Genomic DNA, 21,081 nt, shown 5'->3' on the forward strand with positions numbered 1-21,081 from the left:
AAGGTCGTGACCCCCCTGACTTTGACCCCCAACCGCTAACAAGGGTAATGTCTTCACTGGGTCATGTCGTATATAACAAGATCGGGCATTGAATTCTGAACATTTTGGCATTAGTTGCATGCCAATTGGATAAAAATTGACCGCGCTATGGTAAAAATACGATTTTGACCTTTTCGTGACCTTGACCTTGACCTTTGACCCGATTGCTCCCAAAATCTAATCAAATGTGTCCCGTATAATAACCAATCATCCCACCAAATTTCATGCAATTCGGTTGAATACTTTTTGAGTTATGCGAATAACATACACACACACACACACACACAGACATACAAATAAATACACAGCGATCAAAACATAACCTTCCGCTTTTGCGAAGGTAAAAATTGGCGCTTTTGTCCAGAACATCTATATCCATCTCAAATCCGGTCCTAAGCTGCCTGACTATATGCAAAAATTGCGGGTTTTAGGACATTGTCACGTGGCACCTGAACGGCAAGTGCCATTTGGACATTTGTCGTATCCAAATATGCTCAAGACCTGAGAGAAAAAAGTCATGAGAGAAGAATTTGAAATCCCCAGTGGTTGCGAAACATGTCGAGGGGGGGTGGGGGGGGGCTCACAAACCCACCTCCAGTGCAATTAGAGTTAAGAGTTCATTACTCACCCAGAAATTGAGGCTTGACCATCAACCATACATCTTTCCCATGCAAACTCCGTGTTGATTTCACCACACACCGAAGCTTGTTTGTGCTTCCAGGGCAGCATGCGCTGTGTTCTGCTGGCGCTGGGTAGACTTCAGACGGGTGTGTGTGGACTTCAGACGTACAAGGAAACATCTGCCAACGCCCCTTAAATATATGTGTGCATAGTTAAAAACAGGGTAACAAATATTTGTTTATAAGTTAACTGATTATGCCGATATGTGACGTGTTTGAAATCTACGTCTGACATTGTTTCAATGCCTTTCATCTCACCACATTTCCTTTTGAGATACGCATGTTATTTTGCAGGTACTGGAGCAGCAGTACTGCAAAGAGGTAGATCGTGAGAATCGCCCCAAACAAGCTTGAATAAAACAGGTGTATTGCTCACTGTACCGCAGAAGGTAATGACATAACTCTTGTCTTTTCGGGGCATTCACTCATGGAAAACTCTCCTGAAACCTACTCGATATGTAATCATTTGCCGGTTCTGGGTATTTTAAAAGGCTTAATGGAGAATGAACTGCACCACAAATCAATTGTCACCAAAACGACATAGTGTATTCAAAATGAAGAGACTTCTGGATGACATCGATTCAAAATCGCAGCTACCGAGAGCCCTTTTTTGTGGTGAAATAGCCAGGGAATTGTAATCTCTATACCGAGACAAATTGTATCTTGTATCCATATGAAAGCAAATACTGTACACTAAGGCCAGGAAGGATCTGTGAAATGCACAAAGCTAGAATTAACTTTTTGAAGAGATATGTGGCTGTGAAATGCTGAATTCCGAAAACAAGATGAACGGGTTTATCTTCACACTCAGTAGGAATGTAATGGTTGCTGAAGGGCATTGCCATATCCCCTGTTATTGTCTCTATACAAAAGAGGAGAACACCAGTGATATTGCAGACAGTGGATCGCATCATTAGATGCAGAAATTTATTATTCCCGGATGGAGGAAATTGCTTCTGGGCAGCTGTTTGACTTCATCCCAAATGAACTGGGAGCAACTAAATCCTCTGAAACTATTCCCTTTTGGTGCTGACAAAAGCTGCATTTCAGAGACTAGTACACCCGCTCACTACAGGAGCGGCAAGAAGGGCCATTCCTCTTTGGGGTATATAGATTACAGTCGATCTATGGTCGGGTCTCAAGAACATTGGGTGTGTTCATTTACCAAGTTTCTTGTGGAGAGATCGCCCAGTGGTTTAAGCATTCGAGCAAGCATTGCATTCTTGGCAAGCACAAGCTAGCTGCTTGGTAAATGAGAACACCTCGGTCTTCCTCCCTTTCAGTTTCGTATTAAACAGCAGGAGCTAGTTTCAAATGTTCACGAGGAAAAATGCCACGGTAGCGACAGAAAGGGCCATGATTGTTATTAACCCAACATTTGTGGGTTATATAGAGTACAGTAGATCTTTGCTCAGTTCTGTAAGTAAACCTTTCTTCATGGATGTCAGGATTCCTCCAAATTTCTTCATTTAGTGTTATAAAGAGCATTAACGACTGTTTAAAAAGCTAAGCATACGTGTTTGTGGTTTATAATATTTTTACTTCCTGTAGAAACCGTTGCTCCCACGGAAATGCCATTATAAATATAAGCTATTGTTATTAATTTGGGGTAAAGGGGAATATCTAGATTTAGGTAGATCTGCATAGGTAGGTCTCTGGCTGTCGTGCTAGAGAATCTCACCTGTAATAAGTTCTGTGTTTAGCCCGGATTGTCGGATCAAGGTGTGTCTTCGTCCCCATTACGAGGAATGGGGCCTGATAAATAGTTCTCTGGACTAAGACAATTCCCCTGTGTGTCAGACCTGGTGATCATACCTGTGTCCCTCATGGCAACGCACTCTTGTAGACATTAGATAGGCCCTTAGTGCACACATTAGTTAAATTCCCCCCCTTACAATGACTGACCATAAGAACTGACCGGAAAGACAAGCAGGCACCGACCGTGCAGTGGTACACCATGGAAGACGAACATCGTGCCAGGCAGACTGGGAGCCACGCCCAGGAGAACTAGTGATTGGCCAGTGGAGGGGCGAGCAACAAGCAGGGCACCGACTACTGAGACAGATAAGACGCACCACATTCCACAACATGACGAGACATTAATTTTATTCACCATCTCCCATTGTTTCGTTTCTGAACTCTGATGTGGGGACGTCCCAATTTAGGATTTAGTTTCTTCCATCGTGTTTCCATTGTTCTCGGGTTCCGTAATAAATATTTCTTTGTTGTACATTTTAAATTCCGTGTTTGGTTTGATTTATTAATTTCCAGGTTGAAGACATCGGACCATGAAGGTAAGCGGTATTGTTCATTCCGTCTCGTGTATGATCCGCCATCGATTGGATAAACCCCTCCATGAAAGCTCGGTTCCATCGGTGGTGATGCTCGTTGTTAACTGAGCCAAACCACAGGACACTATTTATACACATTATCACTGCAGGAAAAACGCCTTGGGGAAGTGGGTCATTATTAGTACTAGTGTGACTCGACGCGCTCTGCTCGCGCCTCACCACGTGTAGTTTCAGAGGGTTCGGCATCTTTGACCATTTTGGTGTCTTTTGGGTCTTCATGGTGTTTTGGGTCTTCAGGGTCATTTGGGTCTTCGGGGTCATTTGGGTTTTCAGGGTCATTTGGGTCTTCAGGGTCTTTTGGATCCTCTGGACCTTTAAGGGTATTTGGGGTGTTTTGGGTCTTCGGGGTATTCAGGGTCTTTGGTGTCTTCAGGGGCTTTTGGGTCTTCAGGGTATTTTGTTTCCTCTGGGTCTTTAAGAGTCTTTGGGGTATTTTGGTTCTTTGGAGTATTTAAGGGTATTTGGGGTCTAAAGGGTATTCAAGGGTCTCTGGTGGCTTCAGGGTGTTTTCGGTCCTCGGGGTCTTTTGGGTATTTGGGGTATTTTGGGTCTTCAGTGTATTTTCGGTCTTCGGGGTCTTTTGGGTCTTCGGTGTCTTCTGGGGATTAAGGGTCTTTTGGGTCTTCGGTGTCTTCAGGGGATTTTGTGAATTAAGGGTCTTTTGGTTCCTCTGGGTCTTTAAGGTCTTTGGGGTCTTTTGGGTCTTTTGGGTCTTCAGGGTGTTTTGGGTCTTCATGGTGTTTTGGGTCTTCAGGGTGTTTTGGGTCTTCATGGAGTTTTGGGTCTTCGGGGTATTTTGGGTCTTCGGGGTATTTTGGGGCTTCGGGGTGTTTTGGGTCTTCGGGGTGTTTTGGGTCTTCGGGGTGTTTTGGGTCTTCGGGGTGTTTTGGGTCTTCGGGGTGTTTTGGGTCTTCGGGGTGTTTTGGGTCTTCGGGGTGTTTTGGGTCTTCGGGGTGTTTTGGGGCTTCGGGGTGTTTTGGGTCTTCGGTGTGTTTTGGGTCTTCGGGGTGTTTTGGGTCTTCGGAGTGTTTTCGGTCTTCGGGGTGTTTTGGGTCTTCGGGGTGTCTTTTGGGTCTTCGGGATGTCTTTTGGGTCTTCGGGGTGTCTTTTGGGTCTTATTTTTGGGTCTTCAGGGTATTTTGGATCTTATTTTTGGGTCTTCAGGGTATTTTGGGTCTTCTGGGGTCTTGGTGGTCTTAAGGGTCTTGGGGGAATTAAAGGGTCATCAAAGGTCTGAGGGGTCTCAGCAGTCTAAACTTTATTAAGAGGGTGAAGGAGCTGTGCTCCAACTCGAATCGAAAGAATGGACGCGACAAAAAGCTGGAATTCGTCGGAGTTTCTTTATTGCATCAAATCAACTCGGGTACTCTGAAAAGCCCGTTTATCAGGCAGCATTATATACAAGCACTCGAATATCTCATGCCGGAGCGTTTGCCCTTAAAAGGCGCGACTGGGCATGTCTGGGAGACCTGGGCGAGTCTGGACATGCCCGGGAACGGCGAGACTGGGTGTCGCCGGACGGACGGGCCGGGCGAGCCCGGGAAAGGCGAGTCCGGGCATGCCCGGGAAAGGCGAGACTGAGCGTCTCCGGGCGGTCTGGGCGAGCCCGGCACAGCGATCGCTCCGTGGTTGCGTCCTCGGCAGGTGGAAGGCGATTGTGTATGTTCAGCGGCAACCGCTACAAGGGTGTTAATTTTATTTGAAGAGGAAGAAGACTTTTCGTCGCAAAAAACATAACGACATAACCATATACGTTTGCTCTGTTATAATAAGATTAATATTTGTTTTGTAATAACATTAACAATATGCGATTATTATCTTGCCAAAACGAAGTTTTTGCAAGATGTATTAGTCAGCTTGTATGTTTGTTTTTTTGTTTGTTATCTTGCCAAAACGAAGTTTTTGCAAGATGTATTAGTCAGCTTGTATGTTTGTTTTTTTGTTTGTTTTTTTGTTTGTTTTTTTGTTTTTTTGTTTGTGGTTAATCATTTTTTTTCACGTTTAGATCACTCTGTAGACCACAGTTATTATTGGAAACTCCTGTAACTTCGCACATCAGAGTCCTATAGAGATACCCTTCAGCACACAAAATTTTGAAGGTCAAGGTCAAAGGTCAAGGTCACTTTGTGGTCAATCATGGAGGTCGACGAAACCCTTATTTTTTGAGTAACTTTGATCGGATCGTCTCCAAACTTCATGGGAATCTAGTATATGGTCCGGCGCTCAGCTGATTAGTTTTTGGTGGCGATCGGCCTTGACCTTCATGGTTAGCGCTGGAGGTCGAAAATTATTGACCCCAAGGTCAAATGTTGAAACCCTTATTTTTTGAGTAACTTTGATCGGATCGTCTCCAAACTTCATGGGAATCTAGTATATGGTCCGGCGCTCAGCTGATTAGTTTTTGGTGGCGATCGGCATTGACCTTCATGGTTAGCGCTGGAGGTCGAAAATTATTGACCCCAAGGTCAAATGTTGAAATCGTAGGTACCATATCTTCGCATATGTTCACATGTAACTTCGCATATCAGAGTCCTATAGAGATACCCTTCAGCACACAAAATTTTGAAGGTCAAGGTCAAAGGTCAAGGTCACTTTGTGGTCAATCATGGAGGTCGACGAAACCCTTATTTTTTGAGTAACTTTCATCGGATCGTCTCCAAACTTCATGGGAATCTAGTATATGGTCCGGCGCTCAGCTGATTAGTTTTTGGTGGCGATCGGCCTTGACCTTCATGGTTAGCGCTGGAGGTCGAAAATTATTGACCCCAAGGTCAAATTACGAAACCCTTATTTTTTGAGTAACTTTGATCTTATGATCTCCAAACTTGGTGGGTATATAGGGTGTGGTATGGCGCTCAGTTGATTAGTTTTTGGTGTCGATCGGCCTTGACCTTCAAGGTCATTTTGAAGGTCATTCAATTTTGACCAAAAGGTAAAATTTTCAAGTTTCAGTTACCATATCGAGTAATACCTCATATGAATGCCCTTGATGAGTGCTTCCCAGATCTGTAAACAGTTTGACGCTATGACGTCATTTGATGACGTCATGATGAAAAAACGGAATTTTCATGAAAAAATTATTTCCTCAGTTCTCATCAAAATCTTTCAATATTTCATGTGCGTTGGTCATGAAGACATACTATTCACCATACGAAATTATTAAGGTCAAGGTCAAAGGTCAAGGTCACTTTGCGGTCAATCATGGAGGTCAACGAAACCCTTATTTTTTGAGTAACTTTGAGCGGATCGTCTCCAAACTTCATGGGAATCTAGTATATGGTCCGGCGCTCAGCTGATTAGTTTTTGGTGGCGATCGGCCTTGACCTTCAAGGTCATTTTGAAGGTCATTCAATTGGGTCAATCATGGAGGTCAACGAAACCCTTATTTTTTGAGTAACTTTGATCTTATGATCTCCAAGCTTGGTGGGTATATAGGGTGTGGTATGGCGCTCAGCTGATTAGTTTTTGGTGTCGATCGGCCTTGACCTTCAAGGTCATTTTGAAGGTCATTCAATTTTGACCAAAAGGTAAAATTTTCAAGTTTCAGTTACCATATTTACCACAGTTATTATTGGAAACTCCTGTAACTTCGCATATCAGAGTCCTATAGAGATACCCTTCAGCACACAAAATTTTGAAGGTCAAGGTCAAAGGTCAAGGTCACTTTGCGGTCAATCATGGAGGTCAACTAAACCCTTATTTTTTGAGTAACTTTGATCTTATGATCTCCAAACTTGGTGGGTATATAGGGTGTGGTATGGCGCTCAGCTGATTAGTTTTTGGTGTCGATCGGCCTTGACCTTCAAGGTCATTTTGAAGGTCATTCAATTGGGTCAATCATGGAGGTCAACGAAACCCTTATTTTTTGAGTAACTTTGATCTTATGATCTCCAAACTTGGTGGGTATATAGGGTGTGGTATGGCGCTCAGCTGATTAGTTTTTGGTGTCGATCGGCCTTGACCTTCAAGGTCATTTTGAAGGTCATTCAATTTTGACCAAAAGGTAAAATTTTCAAGTTTCAGTTACCATATCGAGTAGTACCTCAAATTGAAGCCCTTGTTGAGTGCTTTCCAAACATATAACTAGTTTGACAATGTGACGTCATTTGACGGCGTTATGACGAAAAAACTGCACTTTTCATGTATATTGTATTGCTTTAGTTCGCATTGTTTAGGTCACTCTGTAGAGCACAGTTCCCTTTGGAAACTCTTGTAAGTTCGCATATCAGAGTCTTTTAGAGATACCCTTTAGCACACAAAATTATGAAGGTCAAGGTCAAAGGTCAAGGTCACTTGGCAAGATACGGTTCACCCTGTGGGTGACATATGTTTATTTTTTTGTTTTTTTGTTTGTGGTTAATCATTTTTTTTCACGTTTAGATCACTCTGTAGACCACAGTTATTATTGGAAACTCCTGTAACTTCGCATATCAGAGTCCTATAGAGATACCCTTCAGCACACAAAATTTTGAAGGTCAAGGTCAAAGGTCAAGGTCACTTTGTGGTCAATCATGGAGGTCGACGAAACCCTTATTTTTTGAGTAACTTTGATCGGATCGTCTCCAAACTTCATGGGAATCTAGTATATGGTCCGGCGCTCAGCTGATTAGTTTTTGGTGGCGATCGGCCTTGACCTTCATGGTTAGCGCTGGAGGTCGAAAATTATTGACCCCAAGGTCAAATGTTGAAACCCTTATTTTTTGAGTAACTTTGATCGGATCGTCTCCAAACTTCATGGGAATCTAGTATATGGTCCGGCGCTCAGCTGATTAGTTTTTGGTGGCGATCGGCCTTGACCTTCATGGTTAGCGCTGGAGGTCGAAAATTATTGACCCCAAGGTCAAATTTTGAAATCGTAGGTACCATATCGAGTAATACCTCATATGAATGCCCTTGATGAGTGCTTCCCAGATCTGTAAACAGTTTGACGCTATGACGTCATTTGATGACGTCATGACGAAAAAACGGAATTTTCATGAAAAAATTATTTCCTCAGTTCTCATCAAAATCTTTCAATATTTCATGTGCGTTGGTCATGAAGACATACTATTCACCATACGAAATTATTAAGGTCAAGGTCAAATGGCAAGATACGGTTCACCCTGTGGGTGACATATGTTCATCTTTAATTTTGTTATGAATTGTTATGACATTGTTTTGAATTTTGGGTTGGGGCATATATAGAATCAGGTAGATCTGCGTAGGTATTATGCTCTGGCTGTCGTGATAGGAATCCTCGCCTGTAATAAGTTCTGTCTAGCCCGTATGTTGGATATGTGTCCTCGCCACAAGGGGGTGGGGCTTGTTAACTAGAATTAGGGCATAAAGATATAATTCCATTGTATGTTGTCCCCTCTGTGATCATTCCGGTGTCCCGTATGGCAATGCACTCATATACATTAGCTAGGCCCATTAGCGCATACACACTAATTAACTTCCCTCTCATAATCAAACCCGACTCGAGGAACAGACCGGAAGCGACCGCACACTACGGTGGCATGGAAGACAAACATCGCACAGACAGGAAATAGCCACGCCCTGGAGAGCTCGTGATTGGCCAGGGGAGGGGCGAGTAACAAGCAGGTCGCTGATTGGAGAGTAAGGAAGGTAAAGGACGTGCCACATGATGATGACGTGCCACATACAGGTGTGTGTGTGTGTGTGTGTGTGTGTGGGGCCCACTCGTGTGTGTGTGTGTGTGTGTGTGTGTGTGTGTGTGTGTGTGTGTGACCCACTCCCCCATGTGTGTGTGTGTGTGTGTGTGGCTCACTCTCCCGTGTGCGAGTGTTACCCACTCCTCTGCCTGTGTGTAAGTGTGTGTGTGCGACCCTCCCCCCCCCCCCCCTCCGTGTGTGTGTTTGTGTGTTTGACCCACTTCCCCCCTTGTGTGTGTGTGTGTGTGTGTGTGTGTGACCCACCCCCCCATGTGCGAGTGTGTGTGTGACCCACTCCCCCATGTGCGAGTGTGTGTGTGTGTGACCCACTCCCCCCCCCCCCCCCATTGTGTGTGTGTGTGTGTGTGCGCGTGTGACCCTCTCCCCCCAGTGTGTGTGTGTGTGTGTGTGTGTGTGTGTGTGTGTGTGACCCACTCCCCCGTGTGTGTGTGACTCCCCCGTGTGTGTGTGTGACACACCCCCACGTGTGAGTGTGTGTGTGTGTGTGTGTGTGTGTGACCCACTCCCCCCCCCCCATGTGTGTGTGTGACTCTCCCGTGTGTGTGTGTGTGTGTTTGTGACCCATCCCCACGTGTGTGTGTGACCCACTCCCCCGTGTGTACGTGACTCACTCCCCTGTGTGTGCATGACCCACTCCCCTGTGCGTGCATGACCCACTCCCCCGTGTGTGTGTGTGTGTGACCCACTCCCCTGTGGGTGATCTACTCCCTGGTGCAGTGTGCGTGATGTGGGAGGGAGACGATTTGAGCTCTTGAAGTTACATTTTACATGAGATGTGATCACACATTTCAAACTGTATTTCCCATGTGCACGCACATGCATTCACATGTTATCAGGAGTCAATACATTGTGTAGATTACATCATTTGTGTATCTGATAAATTGTCAGTAACCAGTTTGTAAAACTGAATGTGCAACATATAAATGAAGACGTCCATGCACGTGGGATTCCCACTAGTTCTTGTATGAATGTTGAAGCAAAATGACTTTGACAGGACACTTTCATCACTAACCGTAACCAATCTCACTATGTTGCCTCCCTGGGTGGGGCATGCTCCACGTACCAGGAAACGCATGCAATTGCCCGTCAAATCGGCCTCACCAAATGACCAGAACTCGCATGGATTATATGTTTGCTGTGACTGCAACAGAAGCATTTTTATCCAGAAGGGCCCTGGGTAGAGTGCATACCTCCACCAGGCTATCGCAGTGATAGGCCAGATCTGGATTCGGACCCAAACCAAATTTAATCGGCTTGTTCTTGCCACCTAACCAACTCATCACCCTAGTTTTGTCATAACTCGTCCACAATTATTTTGAGATATCATTTGAGATATTAATAATTAAAAAATTCTTATATCCGGATCCGGATTTGGACCTTCACCAAAATCGAATCAGTTCTTCCACAAAATCGAATAAGTTCAAAAGTTGCTCAGTGCTCACAAACAAACAAAAAACCATCAAGTGTGAAAACATAATCTCAGTTCACCTTTGGTGGTGGAGGTGTTGATATGTGTGCTTTTCAGCTATTCTTCATGTGTGGAGAGATTGTACAGTATCCTTATATGTAAAAAACGTTCTCCCTTATTACAGTTTGCAAAGTGTACAAAACCCTTCGTGGTTCTTTATCTTGTGTTTTCAGTGGATCGATTACTCCACAACTCCTTTCACTGTTGTAGTATGCTCTATTTTCTGTTGTTGTTCCATTTCTACTTCTTGCCCAGTTTTTCCTTTCACCTCTGTGACTGAGAGTTTGCATTTGTATCAAGCTTGTTTGTCCCCCGTCGCACCGTGGAGCGAAAGGGGGACTATGGTTTTCCCCTCCGTCCGTGTGTGCGTCCGTCCGTGCGTGCAGACGTGCTTGCGGGCGTGCGTGCGTGCGTGCGTGCATACGTAAGCGAAGGACCGAATTCTAATTTGGTGTGTGGGTGCAACCCACGTCAAAATCCAAGATGGCCGCCACCATGTATGTCTGACGCCATGTATGTCTGTACCTTGTGAGCGAAATATGTTGAAAAATAAACGAACTACCAACTTCTAATCTGGTGTGTGGGTGTTGCTAAGCATAAGGAAGAACGCTATTGAAAATTGGGTCGCCACGTCAAAATCCAAGATGGCCACCACCATATATATGTCTGAACCTTGTGAGCGAAATATATTGAAAAATAAACGAACTACTAACTTCTAATCTGGTGTGTGGGTGTATCTACGCATAAGGAAGAACGCTATTGAAAATTGGGTCGCCACGTCAAAATCCAAGATGGCCACCACCATATATATGTCTGAACCTTGTGAGCGAAATATCTTGAAAAATAAACGAACTACTAACTTCTAATCTGGTGTGTGGGTGTATCTATGCATAAGGAAGAACGCTATTGAAAATTGGGTTGCCACGTCAAAATCCAAGATGGCCGTCTTGCGTCTTCCACTTTGTCAACTCGCATCACTTCACCGACGGGGGACCTAGGCGTAACACTTGTTGAAAATGTCTTACACAATAGACTGAAACACTCAGAAGAAATTAGAGGCCAAATAATTTGCACTTAATGCATGTAACATGTTTGTTGTACATAAACATTTTAGTCAAGCAGCTCAGCAAATGGATGTGGACATTCTGGACAAAAGCGCAAAATTTTCCCCACATGCGACCCATAGCTTTAGCTTTCCATTTTTGGTAGGAACCACTTCCTCCGAATACTTTTTTTTTTTTTTGCAGTATTTTCAGTGACTATGGCTACATCAACAATATTCCGTTTTTTTTTTTTACAAGTTTTATGTTCAGTTTTTTTTTGTGTGAATAAAAATCGTCTGTTCCTTTTCTAAATGGTATCGTTGTATTCCTTGTCCCAGAAAATGTATGTTTAGAGACCAGGATTGCGATCCTGAGTGGCTTAGAAGCTGAGATATTGATAGATTTCGGTTTTTACATGGCAGCCTTCTTGAAAATCTAAGATGGCCGCCATAATGTATTCGGAGGAAGTGGTTCATATCAAAAATGGAAAGCTATGGTAACGGTAACATATAAGAAACTAGAACGGGCACTCGGTAGAGCGCATACCTTCGCCGCAGCTACTGTTCTGTACTTGGCATGGGAGTGTAGGGAACAGAACAGTGAACAGTTTGGTGCTGATTTCATGCAAATCGGATAAGAATTGACCGAGTTATGACAAAAAACGCACATTTTGCAAGGTCGTGACCCCCCTGACCTTTGACCCCCAACCGCTAACAAGGGTAATGTCTTCACTGGGTCATGTCGTATATAACAAGATCGGGCATTGAATTCTGAACATTTTGGCATTAGTTGCATGCCAATTGGATAAAAATTGACCGCGCTATGGTAAAAATACGATTTTGACCTTTTCTTGACCTTGACCTTTGACCCGATTGCTCCCAAAATCTAATCAAATGTGTCCCGTATAATAACCAATCATCCCACCAAATTTCATGCAATTCGGTTGAATACTTTTTGAGTTATGCGAATAACATACACACACACACACACACACACAGACATACAAATAAATACACAGCGATCAAAACATAACCTTCCGCTTTTGCGAAGGTAAAAATTGGCGCTTTTGTCCAGAACATCTATATCCATCTCAAATCCGGTCCTAAGCTGCCTGACTATATGCAAAAATTGCGGGTTTTAGGACATTGTCACGTGGCACCTGAACGGCAAGTGCCATTTGGACATTTGTCGTATCCAAATATGCTCAAGACCTGAGAGAAAAAAGTCATGAGAGAAGAATTTGAAATCCCCAGTGGTTGCGAAAAATGTCGATGGGGTGGGGGGGTAAGGGGAGGGCTCACAAACCCACCTCCAGTGCAATTAGAGTTAAGAGTTCATTACTCACCCAGAAATTGAGGCTTGACCATCAACCATACATCTTTCCCATGCAAACTCCGTGTTGATTTCACCACACACCGAAGCTTGTTTGTGCTTCCAGGGCAGCATGCGCTGTGTTCTGCTGGCGCTGGGTAGACTTCAGATGGGTGTGTGTGGACTTCAGACGTACAAGGAAACATCTGCCAACGCCCCTTAAATATATGTGTGCATAGTTAAAAACAGGGTAACAAATATTTGTTTATAAGTTAACTGATTATGCCGATATGTGACGTGTTTGAAATCTACGTCTGACATTGTTTCAATGCCTTTCATCTCACCACATTTCCTTTTGAGATACGCATGTTATTTTGCAGGTACTGGAGCAGCAGTACTGCAAAGAGGTAGATCGTGAGAATCGCCCCAAACAAGCTTGAATAAAACAGGTGTATTGCTCACTGTACCGCAGAAGGTAATGACATAACTCTTGTCTTTTCGGGGCATTCACTCATGGAAAACTCTCCTGAAACCTACTCGATATGTAATCATTTGCCGGTTCTGGGTATTTTAAAAGGCTTAATGGAGAATGAACTGCACCACAAATCAATTGTCACCAAAACGACATAGTGTATTCAAAATGAAGAGACTTCTGGATGACATCGATTCAAAATCGCAGCTACCGAGAGCCCTTTTTTGTGGTGAAATAGCCATGGAATTGTAATCTCTATACCGAGACAAATTGTATCTTGTATCCATATGAAAGCAAATACTGTACACTAAGGCCAGGAAGGATCTGTGAAATGCACAAAGCTAGAATTAACTTTTTGAAGAGATATGTGGCTGTGAAATGCTGAATTCCGAAAACAAGATGAACGGGTTTATCTTCACACTCAGTAGGAATGTAATGGTTGCTGAAGGGCATTGCCATATCCCCTGTTATTGTCTCTATACAAAAGAGGAGAACACCAGTGATATTGCAGACAGTGGATCGCATCATTAGATGCAGAAATTTATTATTCCCGGATGGAGGAAATTGCTTCTGGGCAGCTGTTTGACTTCATCCCAAATGAACTGGGAGCAACTAAATCCTCTGAAACTATTCCCTTTTGGTGCTGACAAAAGCTGCATTTCAGAGACTAGTACACCCGCTCACTACAGGAGCGGCAAGAAGGGCCATTCCTCTTTGGGGTATATAGATTACAGTCGATCTATGGTCGGGTCTCAAGAACATTGGGTGTGTTCATTTACCAAGTTTCTTGTGGAGAGATCGCCCAGTGGTTTAAGCATTCGAGCAAGCATTGCATTCTTGGCAAGCACAAGCTAGCTGCTTGGTAAATGAGAACACCTCGGTCTTCCTCCCTTTCAGTTTCGTATTAAACAGCAGGAGCTAGTTTCAAATGTTCACGAGGAAAAATGCCACGGTAGCGACAGAAAGGGCCATGATTGTTATTAACCCAACATTTGTGGGTTATATAGAGTACAGTAGATCTTTGCTCAGTTCTGTAAGTAAACCTTTCTTCATGGATGTCAGGATTCCTCCAAATTTCTTCATTTAGTGTTATAAAGAGCATTAACGACTGTTTAAAAAGCTAAGCATACGTGTTTGTGGTTTATAATATTTTTACTTCCTGTAGAAACCGTTGCTCCCACGGAAATGCCATTATAAATACTAGGGCATGCCCGTACTATATATATGCCCGTACTATATATCTATCTAAAATTATATCCCCCCCCTCTATTTACATGAAATGGTTTGGTCCATTCGCAACGCCAAAGCGAACGGCGAACGGCTTGCGAGTACAGTGACAATCCCCCCCCTCTATTTACATGAATGGTTTGGTCCATTCGCAACGACCACAGAACCCCCCCCTCTATTTACATGAAATGGTTCGGTCCAAAGCGAACGGCTTCCGGAGTTTGGTAAAGAAATCGCCATCGCGTACACAAACGCGCAGGAAAGCGAATGAATCGCAAATTCGTTTTTATTAGTTTTAAAACATCGTTTAACGCCAACATAGCGCCAACATAGTTTGCAAACGTGAAATAAATGAATACGCTCTCAAATGTGCCATCCGAGGCAGAGTGTGTCCGCCACGTTCGGCACACGCGCTAGTTCGCTGCTCTCTGATTGGTTGAATCGTTTTTTGGACATCGCTCGGTAAGTAATTGTCCGATTAATATGAAACCTTGAAAAGGCACATCCTCGGGTCCCCAGCAATATACCTGGCAAGTTTCAAGTATATCGGACCCGTGGTTGTCGAGAAACAGCGGTCACAGACAAACAAACACACACACAGACAGACACACACACACACACACAGAGATTACTGGAATTATAGATAGATAAGCTATTGTTATTAATTTGGGGTAAAGGGGAATATCTAGATTTAGGTAGATCTGCATAGGTAGGTCTCTGGCTGTCGTGCTAGAGAATCTCACCTGTAATAAGTTCTGTGTTTAGCCCGGATTGTCGGATCAAGGTGTGTCTTCGTCCCCATTACGAGGAATGGGGCCTGATAAATAGTTCTCTGGACTAAGACAATTCCCCTGTGTGTCAGACCTGGTGATCATACCTGTGTCCCTCATGGCAACGCACTCTTGTAGACATTAGATAGGCCCTTAGTGCACACATTAGTTAAATTCCCCCCCTTACAATGACTGACCATAAGAACTGACCGGAAAGACAAGCAGGCACCGACCGTGCAGTGGTACACCATGGAAGACGAACATCGTGCCAGGCAGACTGGGAGCCACGCCCAGGAGAACTAGTGATTGGCCAGTGGAGGGGCGAGCAACAAGCAGGGCACCGACTACTGAGACAGATAAGACGCACCACATTCCACAACATGACGAGACATTAATTTTATTCACCATCTCCCATTGTTTCGTTTCTGAACTCTGGTGTGGGGACGTCCCAATTTAGGATTTAGTTTCTTCCATCGTGTTTCCATTGTTCTCGGGTTCCGTAATAAATATTTATTTGTTGTACATTTTAAATTCCGTGTTTGGTTTGATTTATTAATTTCCAGGTTGAAGACATCGGACCATGAAGGTAAGCGGCATTGTTCATTCCGTCTCGTGTATGATCCGCCATCGATTGGATAAACCCCTCCATGAAAGCTCGGTTCCATCGGTGGTGATGCTCGTTGTTAACTGAGCCAAACCACAGGACACTATTTATACACATTATCACTGCAGGAAAAACGCCTTGGGGAAGTGGGTCATTATTAGTACTAGTGTGACTCGACGCGCTCTGCTCGCGCCTCACCACGTGTAGTTTCAGAGGGTTCGGCATCTTTGACCATTTTGGTGTCTTTTGGGTCTTCATGGTGTTTTGGGTCTTCAGGGTCATTTGGGTCTTCGGGGTCATTTGGGTTTTCAGGGTCATTTGGGTCTTCAGGGTCTTTTGGATCCTCTGGGCCTTTAAGGGTATTTGGGGTGTTTTGGGTCTTCGGGGTATTCAGGGTCTTTGGTGTCTTCGGTGTCTTCAGGGTATTTTGGGGATTAAGGGTATTTTGGTTCCTCTGGGTCTTTAAGGTCTTTTTGGGTCTTCGGGGTCTTTTGTGTCTTCTTCGCCATTTGGTTCTTCAGGATATTTTGGATCCTCTGGGCCTTAAGGGTGTTTTGGGTCTTTGGGGTCTTTTGGGTCTTCAGGGTCTTTTGGGTCTTCAGGGTGTTTTGGGTCTTCATGGTGTTTTGGGTCTTCATGGTGTTTTGGGTCTTGAGGGTGTTTTGGGTCTTCATGGAGTTTTGGGTCTTTGGGGTGTTTTGGGTCTTCGGGGTGTTTTGGGTCTTCAGGGTGTTTTGGGTCTTCGGGGTGTTTTGGGTCTTCTGGGTGTTTTGGGTCTTCGGAGTGTTTTGGGTCTTCGGGGTGTTTTGGGTCTTCGGGGTGTTTTGGGTCTTCGGGGTGTTTTGGGTCTTCGGGGTGTTTTGGGTCTTCGGGGTGTTTTGGGTCTTCGGGGTGTTTTGGGTCTTCGGGGTGTTTTGGGTCTTCGGGGTGTTTTGGGTCTTCCTGGGTGTTTTGGGTCTTCGGGGTGTTTTGGGTCTTCGGGGTGTTTTGGGTCTTCGGGGTGTTTTGAGTCTTCAGGGTGTTTTGGGTCTTCGGGGTGTTTTGGGTCTTCGGGGTGTTTTGGGTCTTCGGGGTGTTTTTGGTCTTCGGGGTGTTTTGGGTCTTCGGGGTGTTTTGGGTCTTCGGGGTGTTTTGGGTCTTCGGGGTGTTTTGGGTCTTCGGGGTGTTTTGGGTCTTCGGGGTGTTTTGGGTCTTCGGGGTGTTTTGGGTCTTCGTGGTGTTTTGGGTCTTCGTGGTGTTTTGGGTCTTCGGGGTGTTTTGGGTCTTCGAGGTGTTTTGGGTCTTCGGGGTTTTTTTGGTCTTCGGGGTGTTTTGGGTCTTCGGGGTGTCTTTTGGGTCTTCGGGGTGTCTTTTGGGTCTTCGGGGTGTCTTTTGGGTCTTCGGGGTGTCTTTTGGGTCTTCGGGGTGTCTTTTGGGTCTTCAGGGTATTTTGGGTCTTATTTTTGGCTCTTCATGGTGTTTTGGGTCTTCATGGAGTTTTGGGTCTTCGGGGTGTTTTGGGTCTTCGGGGTGTATTGGGTCTTCGGGGTGTTTTGGGTCTTCGGGGTGTTTTGGGTCTTCGGGGTGTATTGGGTCTTCGGGGTGTTTTGGGTCTTCGGGGTGTTTTGGGTCTTCGTGGTGTTTTGGGTCTTCGTGGTGTTTTGGGTCTTCGGGGTGTTTTGGGGCTTCGGGGTGTTTTGGGTCTTCGGGGTGTTTTGGGTCTTCGGGGTGTTTTGGGGCTTCGGGGTGTTTTGGGTCTTTGGGGTGTCTTTTGGGTCTTCAGGGTATTTTGGGTCTTATTTTTGGGTCTTCGGGGTATTTTGGGTCTTCGGGGTGTTTTGGGTCTTCGGGGTGTTTTGGGTCTTTGGGGTGTTTTGGGTCTTCGGTGTGTTTTGGGTCTTCGTGGTGTATTGGGTCTTCGGGGTGTTTTGGGTCTTCGGGATGTTTTGGGTCTTCGGGGTGTTTTGGGTCTTCGGGGTGTTTTGGGTCTTCGGGGTGTTTTGGGTTTTCGTGGTGTTTTGGGTCTTCCTGGGTGTTTTGGGTCTTCGGGGTGTTTTGGGTCTTCGGGGTGTTTTGAGTCTTCGGGGTGTTTTGGGTCTTCGGGGTGTTTTGGGTCTTCGGGGTGTTTTGGGTCTTCGGGGTGTTTTGGGTCTTCGGGGTGTTTTGGGTCTTCGGGGTGTTTTGGGTCTTTGGGGTGTTTTGGGTCTTTGGGGTGTTTTGGGTCTTCGGGGTGTTTTGGGTCTTCGGGGTGTTTTGGGTCTTCGGGGTGTTTTGGGTCCTTGTGGTGTTTTGGGTCTTCGTGGTGTTTTCGGTCTTCGTGGTGTTTTGGGTCTTCGGGGTGTTTTGGGTCTTCTGGGTGTTTTGGGTCTTCGTGGTGTTTTGGGTCTTCGGGGTGTTTTGGGTCTTCGGGGTGTCTTTTGGGTCTTCGGGGTGTCTTTTGGGTCTTCGGGGTGTGGGTCTTCAGGGTATTTTGGGTCTTATTTTTGGGTCTTCATGGTGTTTTGGGTCTTCATGGAGTTTTGGGTCTTTGGGGTGTTTTGGGTCTTCGGGGTGTTTTGGGTCTTCGGGGTGTTTTGGGTCTTCGGGGTGTTTTGGGTCTTCGGGGTGTTTTGGGTCTTCGGGGTGTTTTGGGTCTTTGTGGTGTTTTGGGTCTTCGTGGTGTTTTGGGTCTTCGGGGTGTTTTGGGTCTTCGGGGTGTCTTTTGGGTCTTCGGGGTGTCTTTTGGGTCTTCAGGGTAATTTGGGTCTTATTTTTGGGTCTTCATGGTGTTTTTGGTCTTCATGGAGTTTTGGGTCTTCGGGGTGTTTTGGGTCTTCGGGGTGTTTTGGGTCTTCGGGGTGTTTTGGGTCTTCGGGGTGTTTTGGGTCTTCGGGGTGTTTTGGGTCTTCGGGGTGTTTTGGGTCTTCGAGGTGTTTTGGGTCTTCGGGGTGTTTTGGGTCTTCGGGGTGTTTTGAGTCTTCGGGGTGTTTTGGGTCTTCGGGGTGTTTTGGGTCTTCGGGGTGTTTTGGGTCTTCGGGGTGTTTTGGGTCTTCGGGGTGTTTTGGGTCTTCGGGGTGTTTTGGGTCTTTGGGGTGTTTTTGGTCTTCGGGGTGTTTTGGGTCTTCGTGGTGTTTTGGGTCTTCGTGGTGTTTTGGGTCTTCGTGGTGTTTTGGGTCTTCGGGGTGTTTTGGGTCTTCGGGGTGTTTTGGGTCTTCGGGGTGTTTTGGGTCTTCATGGTGTTTTGGGTCTTCGGGGTGTTTTGGGTCTTCGGGGTGTTTTGGGTCTTCGGGGTGTTTTGGGGCTTCAGGGTGTTTTGGGTCTTCGGGGTGTCTTTGGGGTCTTATTTTTGGGTCTTCAGGGTATTTTGGGTCTTCTTTTTGGGTCTTCAGGGTTTTTTGGGTCTTCTGGGGTCTTGGTGGTCTTAAGGGTCTAGGGGGAATTAAAGGGTCATCAAAGGTCTGAGGGTCTCAGCAGTCTAAACATAATTAAGAGGGTGTTAATTTTATTTGAAGAAGAAGAAGACTTTTTCGTCGCATATAAACATAACGACATAACCATATACGTTTGCTCTGTTATAATAAGATTAATATTTGTTTTGTGATAACATTAACAATATGCGATTATCATTAATTTTGTTATGAATTGTTAGGACAATGTTATGAATTTTGGGTTGGGGGCATATATATGGAATCAGGTAGATCTGCGTAGGTATTATGCTCTGGCTGTCGTGATAGGAATCCTCACCTGTAATAAGTTCTGTCTAGCCCGTATGTCGGATAAGTTGGATATGTGTCCTCGCCACGAGGGGGCGGGGCTTGTTAACCTAGAATTAGGGCATAAAGATAGAATTCCATTGTATGTTGGCCCCTCTGTGATCATTCCGGTGTCCCGTATGGCAATGCACTCATATACATTAGTTAGGCCCATTAGCGCATACACACTAATTAACTTCCCTCTCATAATCAAACCCGACTCGAGGAACAGACCAGAAGCGACCGCACACTACGGTGGCATGGAAGACAAACATCGCACAGACAGGAAATAGCCACGCCCAGGAGAGCTCGTGATTGGCCAGGGGAGGGGCGAGTAACAAGCAGGTCGCTGATTGGAGAGTAAGGAAGGTAAAGGACGTGCCACACGATGACGTAACACCAAAGGCGCTCGGCCAATCAGAGAGGAGGGCGCGAAAGACGTCCAAGAAGCGACGCACTGGTTGGAGGGGAGGAGGGCTGACGTCACGAGATGGCCAGTAAAACCTCTCGCTCGCCGGCATTTTGTCTCTTCCCTTTGCCCTCTTGCTTTGGACTGTCCCTTTGCGCTGGACCTTCTCTTGCCTTTGGACTTTGGTGGAGGAACGAGGAGTTCAAAAGACGGTGGAGAGATGGAGCGCTGACGATTCTCCTTCCCTGCGTTCGCGTGCGAACGATGCGCATACGGGCGAGGCTCGCCGCTGAAGCGTGACGAGCCAGGCGCGAGCGAGGTGCTCGGTGAGGCCTGATGGAGCGCGAACAAGGACGCATCGAGGCCTGGTGAACGGGGGCATGGGGATGCCTACTTCACGGCAACACCGGAGCCTGACCGAGCCTGAACGGCCGAACGATTCCTGACTGCCAGACAGAGATAAGCCCGCACTCACAAACACAACGGTTATTTTCGTTAATTCTCCTATTTGTATTTGTCTGTGTGTTCAAGTCTGGTGTGGGGACGTCCCAATTTAGGACATTTATTTACCGGCATGTCCATTGTTCTCGGGTTCCGTAAAATAAACGTGTTTATTTTTGTACCATAAATTCCGTTTCGTGTGGTTTATTAATTCGCAGGTTGAAGACTGTGTCCGGACCTTCTGGTAAATCTCACCGCTTCTTCTTCTTTCCTTCTTCCTCCCACGCATGGAGTGAAATCCGCCATTGACCCGAACGCCTCAAGTAAGCTTGTTTGCGCTCCGTGATTTCCCAGGTCTTAACCGAGGGGTGTCACACGACAATATTGTTTTGTAATAACATTAACAATATGCGATTATCATTAATTTTGTTATAAAAAGCGTCTTTGGAAAAACGCCACGATAAACCTTCTTTGGAAAAACGCCACGATAAAACTAATTTAACATTGATATACACCTCAACATGCAACCTCATTGACAGAAATGGCGGGGAAAACACGCTCGGGGGAGAAACCCCCCTTGGTGGGGGGTGGGGGGGGGCAAATGAATGCGCTACAACCTTCATTATGTAACCCTTAGTCATCTATCTATAATTCCAGTAATCTCTGTGTGTGTGTCTGTCTGTGTGTTTGTTTGTCTGTGACCGCTGTTTCTCGACAACCACGGGTCCGATATACTTGAAACTTGCCAGGTATATTGCTGGGGACCCGAGGATGTGCCTTTTCAAGGTTTCATATTAATCGGACAATTACTTACCGAGCGATGTCCAAAAAACGATTCAACCAATCAGAGAGCAGCGAACTAGCGCGTGTGCCGAACGTGG

At 45.5% G+C, this 21,081-nt stretch overlaps 1 protein-coding gene across 7 annotated transcripts in view; it reads right to left on the reverse strand.

The window, feature by feature from the left end:
- Positions 1 to 12,748, reverse strand: part of LOC137423686 (sterile alpha motif domain-containing protein 9-like) — an 85,578-nt gene extending 72,830 nt beyond the window's left edge. For 2 of the 7 annotated variants that reach the window (XR_013622800.1, XM_078773875.1), the window contains exons 1-2: positions 12,602 to 12,748; positions 668 to 851 (exon numbers count right to left, since the gene is read on the reverse strand). The gene's annotated coding sequence lies outside the window, so the exon portion shown is untranslated. Of the gene's footprint in view, positions 1 to 667; positions 852 to 2,637; positions 2,772 to 12,601 lie in introns of those variants that run through there. The other 5 variants (XM_078773876.1, XM_078773877.1, XM_068111094.2 and 2 more) reach the window with 5 other exon arrangements.
- Between the last annotated feature and the right edge of the window lie 8,333 nt (positions 12,749 to 21,081).

Source organism: Myxine glutinosa, chromosome 3 (assembly GCF_964187855.1).
Source record: "Myxine glutinosa chromosome 3, kmMyxGlut1.1, whole genome shotgun sequence".
NCBI classification, from domain to species: domain Eukaryota; kingdom Metazoa; phylum Chordata; class Myxini; order Myxiniformes; family Myxinidae; genus Myxine; species Myxine glutinosa.